The sequence below is a fragment of the Onychostoma macrolepis genome, chromosome 15 (genome assembly GCF_012432095.1).
Source record: "Onychostoma macrolepis isolate SWU-2019 chromosome 15, ASM1243209v1, whole genome shotgun sequence".
In the NCBI taxonomy this organism is placed as follows: Eukaryota; Metazoa; Chordata; class Actinopteri; order Cypriniformes; family Cyprinidae; genus Onychostoma; species Onychostoma macrolepis.
Window position 1 is genome coordinate 31706415 of NC_081169.1, and position 9386 is coordinate 31715800.

At 35.6% G+C, this 9386-nt stretch overlaps 1 pseudogene; it reads left to right on the plus strand.

The window, feature by feature from the left end:
* The first annotated feature begins 274 nt into the window (after window positions 1-274).
* LOC131554421 (Fc receptor-like protein 5) lies at window positions 275-7382 on the plus strand (annotated as a pseudogene).
* The last annotated feature ends 2004 nt before the right edge of the window (window positions 7383-9386 follow it).

Consider the following 9386-nt stretch of genomic DNA (forward strand, 5'->3'; position numbering starts at 1 on the left):
ACAATCATCATCCTGACCGCTGACTCTACTCTTCAACACAATGATAACCCCACAAACTTACACACACCAGAAACCCTTTTACATTTCAAAATAATACAACATTAAACACTAACAGATCTCCCCCTTTATATTAATATTGAGCAAAAACACATGACATAACACTTATTTTTAAAATGTTTATTCTCTTTTAACAGTCAGAAGCAAAGGATGCTGGGAACTAGAGAGCTACTTTAACTCATTATGAATATTAGATTTATCTTTGTCCTCATTTCTAAATATATTTGTATGTATCATAGCCATATATTGTCAATGCATATATTGCTGTATATTGAAAAATATAAGCACTAGTTTCCAATATATGGAAATGCATTATGTAATATGTAACATAATATATCACATTATATTTTTGTTTCGTAAGGTGGTAAACATTTTATTACTTTTATTTATTACATTATTTTACATTTTGAATTGTTGTCATTGTACAGAAAAACCAAAACCCAAAGTGACCATTAAACCTCTACATGTGTTCAGAGAAGAGACAGTCACTCTCAGATGTGACATATATGCTGAAGGAGTCACTAGCTGGAGCTACAGATGGTATAAAGAAGGTTTAAGCAGAGTTTTCAGTTATCGACAGGAACACACATTCAGTTCTGTTACTGAGTCTGACGCAGGTAAATACTCCTGTAAAGGATCAGAGACAGAAGGATCACGCTGGTCACAAACGAGTGATAAAGTTACACTGACAGTATCAGGTGAGTTTGAGCATCTCTTCATACACACAGGCTCTGTCCCAAATGAAACACTTCATGTGCTCTTGTGGTCTTACGGACTTACAATGGCCGCCGCGTGTCCGTGTCCGTTAAGTCCAAGAGACCGTAGTTTGGCCGAGAGAGCTCAAGCTGCAACTTCAGAAAACACATGCAAATAGAAAAAGCACCAGCAAATCAAGAAAACATCTTCATCAGTTTGACAGCAGGTGCAGCAAATGCTCACAACACAAACAAATAAAGTATTCTATTTGCAGCGCATGGGTTGTAAAACTGTTTTCTTAATTTGCTGGTGTTTTTTTCTATTTGCAGCGCGTTAAGCTCTCGGCCACCGTACCATTCATTATTTTATCGTCAACAGTGCTCGCGAGCGCCACTTTGCGGCCGATATATAAAGTGCCTCGATCCGCAGCAGACTTCTACCCGACAGTCAAAGCTACGTCACGAAAGGACTCCGAGGAAGACCGCGAGGCTTTAGGGTGCCATTTGGGACAGGGCCACACATAGCCGCGGGAACATAGTAGGCTTGTTTGAGATGCGCCTCGCCTGAAATGTAGGCGAGAGCAGGCGGCTGCAGTGAAGGGAGGAGTGAAATAAACACAGTCAAGACGGACAGTTCTCGAAGTAGAACAGATACCAACGAGATCAAAGGCAGATATCGCGTTATTCTCACTCATGTGCTGTGCTGCTGATAAACATGATATCATTTCAGTTCTGTTGCTTTTATATGAATATAAATATGATGAACAAGACACTTAAAGTGCTTACCATTTAATTCCATACGAAAGGCGTATTTATCATCCATTTTTATTTTAATTCAAACATGTATTTTAGATTTGTATAGAAAATATGACAACAATCACATATCTCACACAGAGATCGCACTGTCATAGTGTTTGGGATATTCATACACAATTTAAATACATAACAGCATGAAATCAGATTAAAAAAAATAAAACATTTTAGAAGAGAATGCAGCATCACGGTTGTCTGAACCAATGAGCATTAAGCTGTGTCGTCAGTCAGTCGTTTCCCATCATGCTTTTGATCAGCTCAGTCGTGGAGAGCAACTGCGCACGACTGCTCAATCCGACTCGGACACTTTTCTAACCGGCATGCACCTCGCAGTGATCACCGGTGATCGGTTCTGCGCAGATTTTGCTCATCTCAAACAAGCCTATTTTATTCTGGGGGTGCTGGGGGGCGGGGCTTGATGTTGCCCTGCCACCGTGCCAAATGCAGATGTACATGTGATGTACGAGATTAATTAATCATACACTGCAGACAGCTTCACTTAGGTATTATAGCCTAACTGGAGCTTTTTATTTAGAGTTCTCTAAAAAAGACTCATGCTAGACTGAATTCAGTGATATTCTTTGATAATGTAAATGTTGTTGGCTCGCTGTATAATTTGTTCGTTGTTTGAATAATCGTGGTTTATAATTAAACTTAAAATGTATTTTTATTAAATGTGATCAGGTGAAATACAAATTCAGTCTTATTAAAATATTTTATGACATAATATGGTAGGCTACTTGCCTAAAACGTTATGATTTGTGTGGTTAATAGATTACATTATTAGGCTACAGTGGTTTGAGCGCGGTTGATCAGAGACTAAAGTGCAGTTAAAGAGCTGTGCTTATGTGATTGTCGGTGGCCATCTTGAGAAGCGAGAAAGCTTCGGAAGACGCCTCATGAAAAGGAAAAAGACGTAAATAGTTTTTACAAGTTGGAATCCAAGATTAATCGCGTGAACATTTCACATGAAATTCTGTCAGTGAGAGGCAGATGTAAGGCGCACAAGAAAAATACAGTCGCATATTTCTGGTCAGTTTAATATAATCACAAAACTATCACAAAAATCAAGGATATTGGGGACGATCGAGGGGCACAAGGAAAATCTCAGACCCGGCCCTGCGGCGGGGGGTGCTGCAGCACCCTCAACACCCCTAGTTCCCGCAGCCATGGGGCCACACAAACACAGATATAATGTGTTATTAATAAGTGATTTCTCTATTTCAGATCCCAAAGCAGTTTTGAGTGTTTCTCCTCAGAAGTGGTTGACTGAAGGAGATCCAGTGACTCTGATCTGTGAGGTTCACAGCTTCTCTACAGGCTGGACATTCAGCTGGTTCACTTTAACTGACTCAGCAGGTAAGTTATAATGTGCTTCACCTGAATTAACTGATTTTATTCACATCCAGAATACAATATTGAATACATTGTCTGGTTTTTCAGATCATTATAATCTGCTCTCAGACAGCAGCAGAGGAGCAGGAGGAAACTACACTGTCAGTTCTGCTGTAAATCACACAGGAGTTTATGTGTGCAGAGCAGAGAGAGAGAAACCAGTCTATAAAACACAGCACAGCAACACACAGCTGCTGTGGGTCACTGGTGAGTTCAAACAGAACTTAAACTACTGGTTCATATTAAATACAGAGAGTTTCCAAGCTCAAATCTGAAACTCTGCGGCTGTAATTGTGGTCTCAGGTGTTTCTCCTCCAGTCTCTCTGATCGTCAGTCCCAGCAGAACTCAACACTTCACATCTGTCTCTCTCTCTCTGAGCTGTGAGGACCAGAGTAACTCTACTGGATGGAGAGTGAGAAGATACACAGACAGTGGACGGCTGGAAGATTGTTCTTCATTACGTCGAGGATCACAAACAGGATCTACATGTACAATCAGCTTCACCTATGCATCACACACTGGAGTGTACTGGTGTCAGTCTGAATCTGGAGAGAAACATCATCCTGTTAATATCACTGTACACTGTGAGTCTGTGTTTCTGTGTTTATTCGCTGGCGTTTACAACCAATGCATGAAGCAGGTTGATTAAACAAGTGCATTAAGCATCAGTGGACAAACACATGCAACGTTATCATATTGTTTATATAATTCTGCAGTCAGTGCATGTTTGCTCTGTTTCTGTAGCTGGTGTGATTCTGGAGAGTCCTGTTCATCCTGTGACTGAAGGAGATCATCTGACTCTACGCTGTTTATATCGACACACAACCGCTCCAAACCTCAGAGCTGATTTCTATAAAGATGGATCACTCATCCAGAATCAAACTACAGAGATGAGCATCACTACTGTCTCAAAGTCACATGAGGGTTTCTACTCCTGCAAACACCCAGAGAGGAGCGTCACCCGAGAGCTGGATCTCAGTCAGAGGTGAGAATAAAAACTATAAACACTATTGAAATGTTTCTGTGCTCTTTACAGAACTAATCTAAATGTTAAATTATATCTCAGCTCCCACAGACTCAAGATCTGATGGTCTCAAACCCATGATAATTGGAGTCACTGCAGGACTGACTCTCACAGTTTTCATCATTGTCTTGCTCCTGCTGTGGCGCTACAGAAACAAAGGTTAAATTAATTGTCCATGACACATTTGCAGACACTAACTCTGTTCCTAAACCTTTTGAGCTTCTATTCCACAACAGCCTAAGATGGTTTACTGGTCTTAACTGGTCTCCCAAACCTGGTAAAGTTGTTTTGTCGGCTGATTTTAGAAGGTTTCTGGGCAGTTTTCAGCTGCATTCTTCAAAATAAAGGATCCAAAAGATGGTTTTCACAGCAATGCCAACTATGCAGAGCTTTTTGTGGATTGAAAAGTTACCATTGAAGTTTATTCCTGGATCCACAGATGCCAGTGAAGATGTTTTCTATCTGTGTAGGTGGCAGATCTCAGTCTCCCTCTTCTGTCAGTCAACAGCAGATCAGCAGTCAGACATCAGACCAGAACCAGAGTGAAGCCGGACACAACACACTGCTGTCTGGTCAGTCTTTACCCATTACTCATAAATAAATACCCAGACATCTTTATAAGCTCAGACAGAAGACAGAGATACATTTTAATTAACAAAAATATTCATACAAAAAAAAAAAAATTCACTTGTTTAATGTATATATTACAGGAACTGATCATATTTATGACTCTGTTGATGCAACTGTTAATAATGGTAAGAACAGTAGTTTAGTAGTTTATGGAAATCATCTTTTTTTATCACTGTGATATTTGCAGAGCAAATCAAGTTAAACCAAGTGTGTTTTTCCTCATTGTAGACCGTGTTAGTGAGCCTACTGAACTCACCTATGCTGAGATTGAACTGAAATCTACAACAAAACAGAAGAAAAAGAAAGAAAATAAAGGTAAACTAAAACAAAAGTTTCTGCTCTTATGAATTCATGATCATAACATTAGCAAAAATCACCACAATATTTTCCTAAACATCTGTTCGTGGTTATCATTTTAAAATATAATATATATATGTAGAATTAAGATAGGCCGCTGCATAACATACCTTAGCTGTAGAGAGTTTATAAATATATTGCTATTTCATATCACTTCTGGACATACAGTAGACGCTAATGATATTAATTGTTGTCATCTTTTAGAGAATGAAACGGAGAGTTCTGACTGCTTTTACTCTAAACTCACGCTGCAAACAGATCAAGGTGAGCCGAACTAAAAACATCACAATTCTACAAACTGCATCTACAAACCACAATCAAGAACTGAAGAATACAATTAAATCACGTATATAAAAATTAAAATAAAATGTGTATTTTGAATTAATTTCTATGTTTTCAGGTGCTGGATCTAGTGATGTGACGTATGCTCAGGTTAAATAAAAATATGGCATGAGAAGAAACTTTCAATCCCAGGATACTGATGAGATTCTGCTGAGAAGGGCTGAAAATGACACGATCATCAATGATTAATAATACGCTTTATTGAGCACCTGATGGCAATAGATTTATCAGGAATTAATATTAGTGATTCAAACCGTCATGTGCGTCAGAAAGTTTGCATGCTAATATTTGATTGTACATTTGAAGAAAAAAAGAAAATGAGAATGGTTTTGGTTTAGTACTGCAGTGTGTATTGTAAGTGAAAAAAGTTTCAGAAATATTAAGGAATTTTAATATTGTGATTTCCAGGTCTGGAAAAGTTGTCTTTGAATGTAAATGTATATAGTGAAAATAAATTTATAAATTTATATATATATATATATATATATATATATATATATATATATATATATATATATATATATATTAGTTTTAATATATAACTAGCTATCTTCAACTATAATTTTTTTTTTTTTGATAGAAAGTCTTAGCTCTTTGGGTATGCAGTCTTTTAGATTTTGAAAATCCTTATCCAACAATAACAAACAACTGAATAAAATAAATAATAAAATAAATAAAGCCATGGAAATAGATTAGTAAAAATCTTATAGCTTGCTTTTTGTCTTATCCTATTTGTGTTTTATCATATTTTAATTTAAAAAAAGTGTTTGAGTGTATAAGAAGATTAGGGGTCAGTAAGATTTTTAAAAAGTTCTCTAAAAAGAAATGTTTCTTATTCAGAAATATTAGAACAATATTCAGCATATTACAATGATTTCTGAAGGATCATGTGACGCTGAAGACTGACAAATTAGATTTGATCTCAGGAATAAATTACATTTTTAAAATATATTCATATAGAAAACAGTTATTTAAAATTTTAGTAATATTTCACAATATAATACTATTTTTACTGTATATTTGGTAAAATAAATACAGCCTCGGTGAGCAGGAGAGACTGCCTAATAAAAAAATAAATATCAAAATACTAACTTTTGAATGGCTGTAAACTTATTTTCGTAATTCTACTTAAATATTTACTTAGATAAATAATACCAAACATTGCATATATTCTCAGTTATGAATTATTATAATTTCAAAATGTATGTTTTCATTCCAGACAGATGTAATTGTTAGGTTTTTAGGGTGCAGTGTGAGCATGAAGACTTTGGTCGTCATAGAAACGATGCTGACGTTCGTGTTTACGGTTCAACAAATAACATCCCTGAACAAACCTAATGTGCAATTTAAACATATTAAACTAACAGTTTTTTCATAAATATTACTTCTGTATTGTTTATTATATTTGAGAATATTAACATGCCAAAATATTTTCAGTGCTTTTTGTAAACTCAATAAATATGGAAAGTAAAAAAAAATAAAAATAGTCTACTCAGTTCTTGTATCATTAATTTAAACCTGATTATTGTATTATAAGCCAGTCTGTGATTACAGTCTGCAGACTTTAAAACTTTGAGATCTAAGAGGATTCATTATGTCTCTCCCTCTGGTGGACAATATTAGCGTTCATCTGAATCCCACTGATTTAAATGACTGACCATCATAAATACATGAAATGTGTAAGAAAAAAAAAAATAAGTTTCTTATTCTGTGGTTCTCTAGTGGACAACATTAGTATAACATTAGTGAACTGAACAATGTCAACAATGTTTTGAACTCTTAACTTAAGCACCATCTGAAGTATTTCACTCTGAGACGTTCCTTCATGTGCACATACTTTTCATGTTCAGTCTATGTAATGTTATTATAACATTATTATGTTAAATACCTTTAAAATCAACAAGATCCTGACCAGGATGATATAATTCTATTGATTTTTTTTCATTCCTTACATTAAGTATAAATAGGCCTATTCATAATATTCATAATTATGTGTTTGTATAAACCAATCCTAAAATTTTCATTAGGAAAATACAGAAAAAAAATATAGAATACAAATTATTGATTATAGTCCAGTAGTGTATTTGATTTCTTAGCCAATTAAAAGACATAAGAAAAAATTAAGCCTGCCAAAAGTTTTTTTTTTTTTTTTTTACATTTCTGTCCCCCCTCTTTTCTGAAATGATGGCTACACCCCTATGTGTGCAGAAAACAGAGCACGAGTCTTCTTGTGCTTGAAAGTCATATTAAAATGCACACAAAGGAATCAATAAATTTTATAACAAGTAGACGATTCCTGACCTTAAGCATTCTGGAATTGGAATAGATTTTGGCTTCCCAAGCCTAGGTATGGGTTAACATGATAAATAAAATGCTCTTTTTTTCCCCGTCCTACCGAAAAATGTACCGGGAGTCCACCTTTGTTATTATTTCAATGTGATTTTAAACCATTCAAGTCAAGAAGACTCACGGGCTGTTTTCTCTGCTGCACACACATCCTTGTGTAAGTGTTTTTTAGCCTGCTGATTTTCATTCATAGTATTCAGCTAACAATGAAATATTTTGCAATACGATTATTATTATTTTTTTTTACCTTATTGGAATTTAAATTAGGAATTGACAAGAACTGGAATCATTACAATTCAAACTATGCCCAACCTTACACATACCCCACATTATTATTTTTTTTTACTGGCACCTTTCTATTCACACTGTTTTAAACCCTTTCTTTTCTTTTAAATAGGGATGCACCGATACCACTTTTCCAGTACTCGCCGATACCGATGCTTTTATTTTTGTATTTGCTAATACTGAGTACAGATATCGATATTTTCATTGCATTTGTAATTTTTTTTTTTTTAAATATTGGGTACAGAAACCAAAAGAGTATATATAATGTTAATTGGTTAACTTAATTTATCAAATAGATACAGTCAAACCAAAATTTATTCACACACCTTCAACATTTCCCACCTTATCACAGTTTATTCGCTATAGTTTATGGTAATAAAATATGACAAAAACTCATAGTTAAACTGTGTCAGAACAAATTCAGCTTGATAATGTCAGATAACTTTGATAGAAAGGTGTGTGATGGATTACAATCAACCAAAATTATTCAGACAGCTGTTAGTATGACAATATTTACACAACTATCAATACTTTGTCGGGCAACCCTTAGACTCAATGACAGCCTGTAGTCTCCTGGGCATGCTGTCAACCAGGTGCATGCAAACCTGAACTTACACTTACATAAATGAACTATAGTGTCCTGCACCCACTAGTAAAAAAATATCAAAAATTATTTTTAGTCTCTGAATAATTTTTAGTTTGACTGTATAACCTTCGGTTATTTTCACACTTAATTATGCACATTAAATTACTTTCACTTTGTTTTGCTCTATGGTACATCATCTTTAATTTAATAGCATTAGAGCTGCTCCATTGCAGCGTCTTAGTACTGTAATCACGCGTTTTGCTGTAATAATGCTGGGAACCACTGGTTATAAATCTCCTAACTGATATTTTCAGAAATAGAAGTCGCGTTTTTCTTTTCCTCTGAAACATGCTGCGATTTATATTCCAAAGCCACTCATATAATGAAGAAACTCTCAAGAAGCAAGCAAAACACACAACACGCGCACGTATTTGTACTGGTGAGCGGGACAATACAGCCTAGTGCATTTCACACCGGCTGCTAGTTTCACTTTCGCCAGAAAGTCGTGTATGCTTAAGTTTGAAAATAAATGATGTTTATATTGAATGCCCCTATAAATTGTCTTATATTTACGATTTATTTTTAATTCAAATGATGCGTGCTATGTGAGCGAACATCAATAAAGATCACACAACAGAAGTGCGCGCGCTCGCTCGCGCTCTCTCTCTCTCTCCCTACCATTAAGTAACTTGTGAATTGTTTTGCTTACTTGTTTTTGACATATCTGACCGAACTACAAACTTTCCAGTGATGTCTGTGAGAAATTCTGCGCCGGTGTTGTGTCCATTTTCGACTCCCTGCCAAATTATTACCCCCTCGTTGAAATCGCTACCTGATTGCCTAATCCTAACCCCT